We start from the raw sequence: 7,617 nt of genomic DNA, 5'->3' as shown, positions 1-7,617 counted from the left end.
GCCCCCTACCTATACTCATTCAATCCCAAACATGCCATTAACTCACAGAACACTGACATTATAACAGTACATTTACTGCAGGGTCGCTACATATATATACATATATATGATGTGTATAGGCTACTGTGTATTGTTTTTCGGCACTACCTTGTTTTCTATAGCTGATGTAAGGTGAATTGCTCCTGTGTGGGATCAATAAAGTTCTTATCTTAGCCATCTGAGAAGATCAAATACATTTTGGTGCCTAACTGTTTCCCAAGTATATTGGTGTGTGTGTGAATGAATAAACGAGAGGCATTAACATAAATTTCTTTGGAGAAAGGCGTTTTATGAAATTAAGTCCATTCACTTGTATTAGTTTACAGCGCAGCCTTGCCACATCCAATATGGCGGCGACGTTGACGTACGGCTCAGCACTCGATGCGGCGTCTACATATATATGTCTATGATCTTGTACCAAGCTTCTCCTAAAAGAGATAGGCGGAGGCAACTCTCTGATATAGAAGCTGAGCTAGCTAAGTGAGAACATTCCTGTCGAAGCTCCAACTCTGAAGACACATTACAAGCAATTTTGAAAATAAAGTAAGAATATAATCATACTATATACATATATATATATATATATATATATAATATACCCATTGGTAGCTTCGTCACTTTCTACCTATGCCAATCCTCAATGCCTTTGTGCAGTTTCACATAGATTGACCACGTCAGTGAGTAGAAAAACGTGGGACAGACAGAATGACTGACTGACAGAATGACACACTGACAGTTTCCATGATTATGTACAGCATACCATACCATGACTTAGTCATACCAAAAATGAGGAAAAAAAAACAAACAAAAAACATTGGTCCACAGGGGGAGCCACGGCGATCAGTCGCATTTTAGCCATTTTGAAGCATTTTTCTGTTGTTATAGCGCCACCCAGTTGCCAATTAGAGTTAAATTTCTCCAGTCACCTTGAGGCGTCCTGTTCTACATATCTACCAAGTTTAGTAAAAATCAATACGACTGTTAGGCCTAGATAAGAAATGAGCTCTCTAGCGCCCCCATTTTGTTTGATGGGGTCAATAATGGAGGGGTCCCCTCAGATTATGTGTGGTCATATGCCTACAAAGTTGCGTGGTGATGGGTGAAACCCTTGAGATGTTCTACACCTTTATGTGATGAGCCACGCCCTCCGCAATATTCATTGCCTTATAGAAGCTCAGTTTTAGTAAGTTTTCCAACTTTTGCCAAGAGGGAACTTTAGATATTGGTCCCTAGATTATGTTCACCCAGTTTCATGCAGATCGCTCAAACTTCCTAGGAAGAAAAAAAATGGCAGAAAATCTGTATAACCGGAAGTTATGGGTTCTTGAGGCAAATGTGTTCCTCATGAGGAGAGGCATCTCTGTGCAAAGTTTCATGTCTCTACGACATACGGGGCATGAGATATGCCCATTCAAAGTTTGCAATTTCAATTGGTTGCTGTAGCCCCCCCTTTGGCCAGTTGATGTAATATTGCTTCATTGGCATCCTCCCATGACCCTCTACCACTGTGCCAAATTTCACATGGATTGACCAAGTCAGTGAGGAGAAAAACGTGGAACAGACACACCCACAGTCGTCATTATCTAGTAAGATTGTTGGCGAGCAAGTGACAAACCATACTCACAAGCTCAAGCAATCACACTTTGAGTTATGTGCCAAAGCTAAGAAATCACTTGTTAGGCAGCTAAGGGGAGTACAGGCCAAGATGGCAATACACAAAATTTCCTTGCCAACTAGACAACTGATAACAAAGCTTGTTAACGACAAGATTTTTCACATATTACAATCAGTTATAAATTGCTCTGTAAAAAAAGTGTTCCCTAATACTTTATATAATGCTTATATTTGTCTTCTTTTAAAAAAAAGGATAAGGAAGACACTGATGTTTCATTGAATCGCCCTCTAAGTTTTTTAAACTCTGATCAAAAGATCATTGCAAAAGTTCTGTCAAGCCACATAAAGGAGCACATTGATACGTTAATTCATCCTGACCAAACGGGTTTTATTCCAGACAGATTTCCCCTTTCCAACACTCAGCGTCAATTAAACATAATGTATTCAACTAAATTCCTGTACTCTGATGTCATTTCTTTAGATGCACAGCGAGCCATCGACCATCGAGAGTGAAGATACGTGTTTGCAGTACTGAAAAAATTTGGCTTCGGCGAGAAATTTATGCCCATGTTAAGAATGCTCTATGTCTTTCCCAAGTCTTCCATTCTGACAAACAAAGATAAATCCCCTGCATTCCTGCTGCGCAGCGGTACTAGATAGGGCTGTTGTCTTTCCCCTATGCTCTTTGCTGTGGCACTTGAGCCTTTTGCCATTTCAATTAGATCCAGTTCCCAAATTGATGGAATAAGGTGTGGGACATCTGTCTGTACCATAGGCTTATATGCAGATGATGTAATTCTGACTCTGTCAGACGCAAGGACGTTACTTCCCCTCTTTGATCTCATAAACAGCTTTGGTCAGTTTTCTGGGTTTACTATCAATTGGGAAAAGAGTTTGTTCATGCCTCTCTCTGACGGCCTCCATTCCTGCTTTCTTGATAACCTACCATCAATTATTTTGTTTATCTAGGGATCAATATCACCAGACACCCAAATTGCCTATTTAAAGCCCCTACAAGGAACTTTCATTTTGAGTTGATTTTGGCGACCCTGTGTACAAAGCGGTAGTGTTTTGCCAGAATGAAGCCTACATTTCCCATGAGCTCTAGTGTGTATTGTCGTAAAGACGCTTACCTGGCTCGCGCATGTGTTTGTTTTGGGGATGAATGAAACAACAAGACGGGAAAACTTTGCCCTCGCTCCTATCGGGGATCCCAGCTCACCTCTGCCGCGCCCCAGCTCCACCTCTCCGGCGTAAGCGCCACCGCCGCCGGGGTAAACGCAGCGGTAAGGCTGAAGGCCTGTTTGGTGAGCACTTCCACGGGTTCTTGGACTGAGAATGGAGCGGTGCCTCGCCTCTTTATTTCTCGGCACTCGCTGGACCCTGTCGACGCCTGGCTGGTACCTGTCGTCTGCCCAGATGAGGTGTTCCAGCCCCGCGGCCCCTGCTCTCCTTGTCCCCGCTGGCGCGGGGTGAATCTGCGCAACCTGCAGCCTCTGTGTGTGGCTCCCCGGACAGCTAACGCCGTGGACCCGCCAGCTCCTGCCAGGATTGGGCTGGTAAATGCTAGATCGCTAGCGAACAAAACGTTTATCCTGAAGGATTTCCTGACTTCCCGAGGATTGGATTTTCTCTGTGTGACTGAGACGTGGCTGACTGTTGGTGAGTCCAGTGCTTCCACAGAACTTTTACCCGATGATTGCTGCTATTTTAACTCCCCGCGGACATCTGGTCGAGGAGGAGGAATAGTGACTATTTATAAGAGTCACTATAAATGTAAGCAGCTAGGTAAGATGACGTGTGCCGTCTGAGTGCCGTAAATCGTTTCGTCCTGGAAGCGACCTGGGGCGGACCCGGAGACAGTTTCCCAAAGGTATGGATATACACTATATAGAAATAGCTTATCTTCACACCGATGGTCTCATTTGCTGTTGTAGGTCACGCACAGACATCAGCAGAAACAAGAGACTTTTGCGTATCCAGTTAAAAGTTCCTTGTAGCGGCTTTAAGTACAACTTTTTGGACATGACTGACAAGCTGAAAATGATGATAAATAAATGGAAACTTCTTCCTCTCTCTTTAACAGGATGTGTGAATATTGTTAGGATGGTGGCTCTTCCCAAATTTCTTTACTTGTTTCAGAATATCCCTATTTACCTTACATCTTCCTTTTTAAGACTCTAGACTCTATCATTAAGGCACTGGGCCAACAAGCCTCCTTGCATCTGGGCCACGCTGCCAACAACTGCGAAGCGCAGCGCACCGAAATTCTCGCGTGAGCCCGTTCGCATCAGAGGCGCATTTCTCCACGCCGGTCGACAAGCGCTTCTGCTCCCAGCTGTTGTCTCCATCACATTTTGGGCTGTTTTTCCATCAAGGGTATCTCTCTCTGTTTGCGTCTGTGTGCCCCAACCCCCACCCCCTATAGCCGGTGTTACACCAAAATCTGTGACCGTTGGAATCTGTGACTGCAGGCGGCGATGTTGCACATTGTCTGCGTGTGTGTGGCCATCAACAATGGCAATGGAAAGTAGATAGATGTTGTAAATTACTTTTATTATAACAACGTTTTGTGTGATAATGTATGCACTGTTTAATAAATGAGTAAACATCGACACAGGTGCTCTGTTATTGCCTCAATATTTGGACAGATGTATTTTCATTTCAAACTTCAACTGTAAAGAGCTAGATGCACATCAGAATATGGGACCTCACTGAATCTGCATAATAATGAGTTTAAACCTCAAAATAACTGTTTTCAATCCTTCTGTCATCCTCTCACATTAATATGGACACATATATTTGTATTTGGGATCATCACAGAGATAGAAACACAGAGGTCACATATTCTGATGGCTGTACAGCCGTCACAGATTCCGACGGTCACAGATTTCGGTGCAACACCGGCCCACTCTGTCTGTCTGTCTCTCTCTCTCTCTTCTGTTTCTCTCTCTCTCTCGCTCTCTTTTTCTTGTGTGTGTGTGTGTGTGTGTGTGTGTGTGTGTTCATCTCTCTCGCGCTCTGTTTCGGTACCACTGACTAATATGTATATAAACACACACAAATACATCGCATTTGTCAAACGGGGTGTTTTATTTTGAAATTTGACCGGATGCTGTTGTTGTTCCTTTGTTTGACTTCCTGCCTGGCTTGACACATTCTCTCGCGGCTCGCGCAGAAAATAGACCAGACGCCGAAACGAAACTATTGAACAATTTAAGAATAATTCTATGTTGTACAATGCGCTTAGAATTTTAGGGGAAATCAAGAGCATGTTGGGTCTCTCTGGACTATTTATTTATATTTATATTTTTATATCATTTGCCCAACTCCAGGCAAAATTCTGTCTCCTTCCTAGTCACTTTTTTCGTTACCTCCAAATCAGACATCTGGCGAGACAGCTACTACCTTATTTTGATACACTGCCCACACAACATGACCTAATGACGCGAGCTCCCACATCCAAGTGTTTGATCTCACATTTTGTCCGTCTCTTTATTTTGGCAGCCCCTTCTCTCAGTATTAAAGAGGCTTTGTCTAAGGATACAGGTGAGGCGATTTCAGATTAATTATGGGCGAAAGGGTTACAAACGATGAAAACATGTTCCATTAATGCTAGACTTCAACTTCATTCATCTTCTAACTGCTTCATCCTCTCCAGCTGACACTGGGTGAGAGGCAGGGTTCACCCTGGACAGGTCGCCAGACTATCGCAGGGCTGACACATAGAGACAAACAACCATTCACACCTACGGACAATTTAGAGTTATCAATTAACCTAGTCCCCAATCTGCATGTCTTTGGACTGTGGGAGGAAGCCGGAGTGCCCGGAGAGAACCCACGCTGACACGGGGAGAACATGCATACTCCGCACACAAGGGCTCCCATGCCCAGGATCGAACCGGCAACCCTCTTGCTGTGAGGCGACAGTGCTAACCACCACACCACCGTGCCACCGTCTTGCTGTGAGGCGACAGTGCTAACCACCACACCACCGTGCCACCGTCTTGCTGTGAGGCGACAGTGCTAACCACCACACTACCGTGCCGCCCTAGACTTCAACTTATTCAGTTTAAAGTCATTCATCACTTGCATTTGTCCAAGGCCAAATTGAACAGAATATTCCTTTCTTTGTCCGCTACATGTGACAAGTGTAAATCAGGTATGGGGACCTTAGGTCACCTTTTTTTTGGCCTTGCCCCAAACTCAGGAATTTCTCGGTGGACATTTTTCAATTGTATAGTAACATATATAGCAAACAGTTAGTCCCTGATTCTCTCACTGTGATACTGAGCTGTTCTGATTATTCTTTCTGTAGTGATTATAGCTTGTCTTCCTTGTCAATTGGTGTAAATGTCAATTTAAACACTTGACATACTTGTGACCGTCACAAGGAAGTAGTCAGCCATCACACAGTATCATTTTATTACATCAGTTAACAAGGCGACAACTCCTTCTCCCTCATTTAAACAGATCAGAAAATATTAATCTTTTTCAGCAATTTGTAGTTTGTACAAATGGCAGACACACACAGACACATACGATTGTTTCTGAATATCATCACAAATGATTGAGCTGACAAGTGAAATATACAACATAGAGCGAAATAAACCCTCTGAGGTGATAATATGTAATAGTATGTCTAAATTAAAAATGTCCAGTGCATCATTGACATGGTCATAATGTGAACAATAGTCTCATGAAAAACATAGTTTTGATTGGCAGCTAGATTCAAGTTTTGCCCGTGAAGTGGACTCAGCTGTGAGTGTACTGAAGAGAGAGAGGCAGACTGGAAGCCAGACAGAAAGACAAAGGAAAAAGAGAAACATCACATGCCAAAATTTTTGTTTGAGTCCACTTCAGCATGTCTGAGAAACGAGAGGCGACATTTCCTCCTGAATGTGTCTGCTTTGCTTCAGTTACCTCGTAAACATTGGCACTTTCATTGGTGTTCCTGTTGGCACTGACTGGAAGACAAACTTGTTTCTCTCAGGAACCAAAATAACTTTAAGATTCATTCCTGACATTGGCTTTTTTATGTAGCATATACACAATGAAAGCACATGCATCACTTTGCAAAATGTAATGGAAAATTTTAAGACTCTTCCCATCTGGACCCATTTTTAGCATTCTGCAAGTAAAATCAATGCTTTATTTTGCTCTCCAGTGGGATCACATGACTTCCTGGTAGTTTTATAGTTCAAAAACAAGATAGGGAAAAATGAGCTTCGACTTCTGCATCCAGCTGATGCTAAGATCTATAGAGATATACTGGCGTCCATTCAGCCGTCTACACCGCAGGTTTTTGTTGTAAGGAGTTGAGATGTTATGACATGTTTGAATAAAGATTTCCTGCAGTTACAAGGTCAAGCCACCATGTTAATGGAGTGACAAAAAAGAGCATTATATTACTGCCTGTTTTTTCTCCAACAAAACAAAAACATCATTTTTTGGAGGCAGACGGAAGCTTTATGTTGCTGTATTTGTAAATGTAGCTTTAAATGCAGTTTTTCAGAATGCTCCAATATATCCAACCTGGCACTGAATGGCACAGAGGAGCTCAAAAAGCAAACATGATTTCCTCCTTCACTAGGACTAATTCAGCCCTATTGTGGCAAATATCAATTATTTTCTTTTCTTTTTTGAAGCCCCAAATGATTCAGTGCTAAATAACTATTATTTCAGTGTGCAACTTCATTATCAGTAATGTTGGCAACTGTCATCTTGAACTGTCTGATAATTTCAATGATTTCTAGTTGTAACAAAAGATCTTTGCTCTTATTGCTTTCTTTCATTTCCATATGACATGAACACAATATCAGTTCTACAAACTTTCTGGCAGAGCTGTTCTAGACCTGTGGTTCTTAACATTTTATGTATCAAGGACCTCTAAATTGATAATCATTAGGTCACATATCCACATTTGATTAGATTTTGCTTAAAGGACCTCCATCTGAAAAGATT

This window comes from Epinephelus lanceolatus, chromosome 4 (assembly GCF_041903045.1).
Source record: "Epinephelus lanceolatus isolate andai-2023 chromosome 4, ASM4190304v1, whole genome shotgun sequence".
Taxonomy (NCBI): Eukaryota; Metazoa; Chordata; class Actinopteri; order Perciformes; family Serranidae; genus Epinephelus; species Epinephelus lanceolatus.
This window is presented reverse-complemented; position numbering follows the sequence as displayed.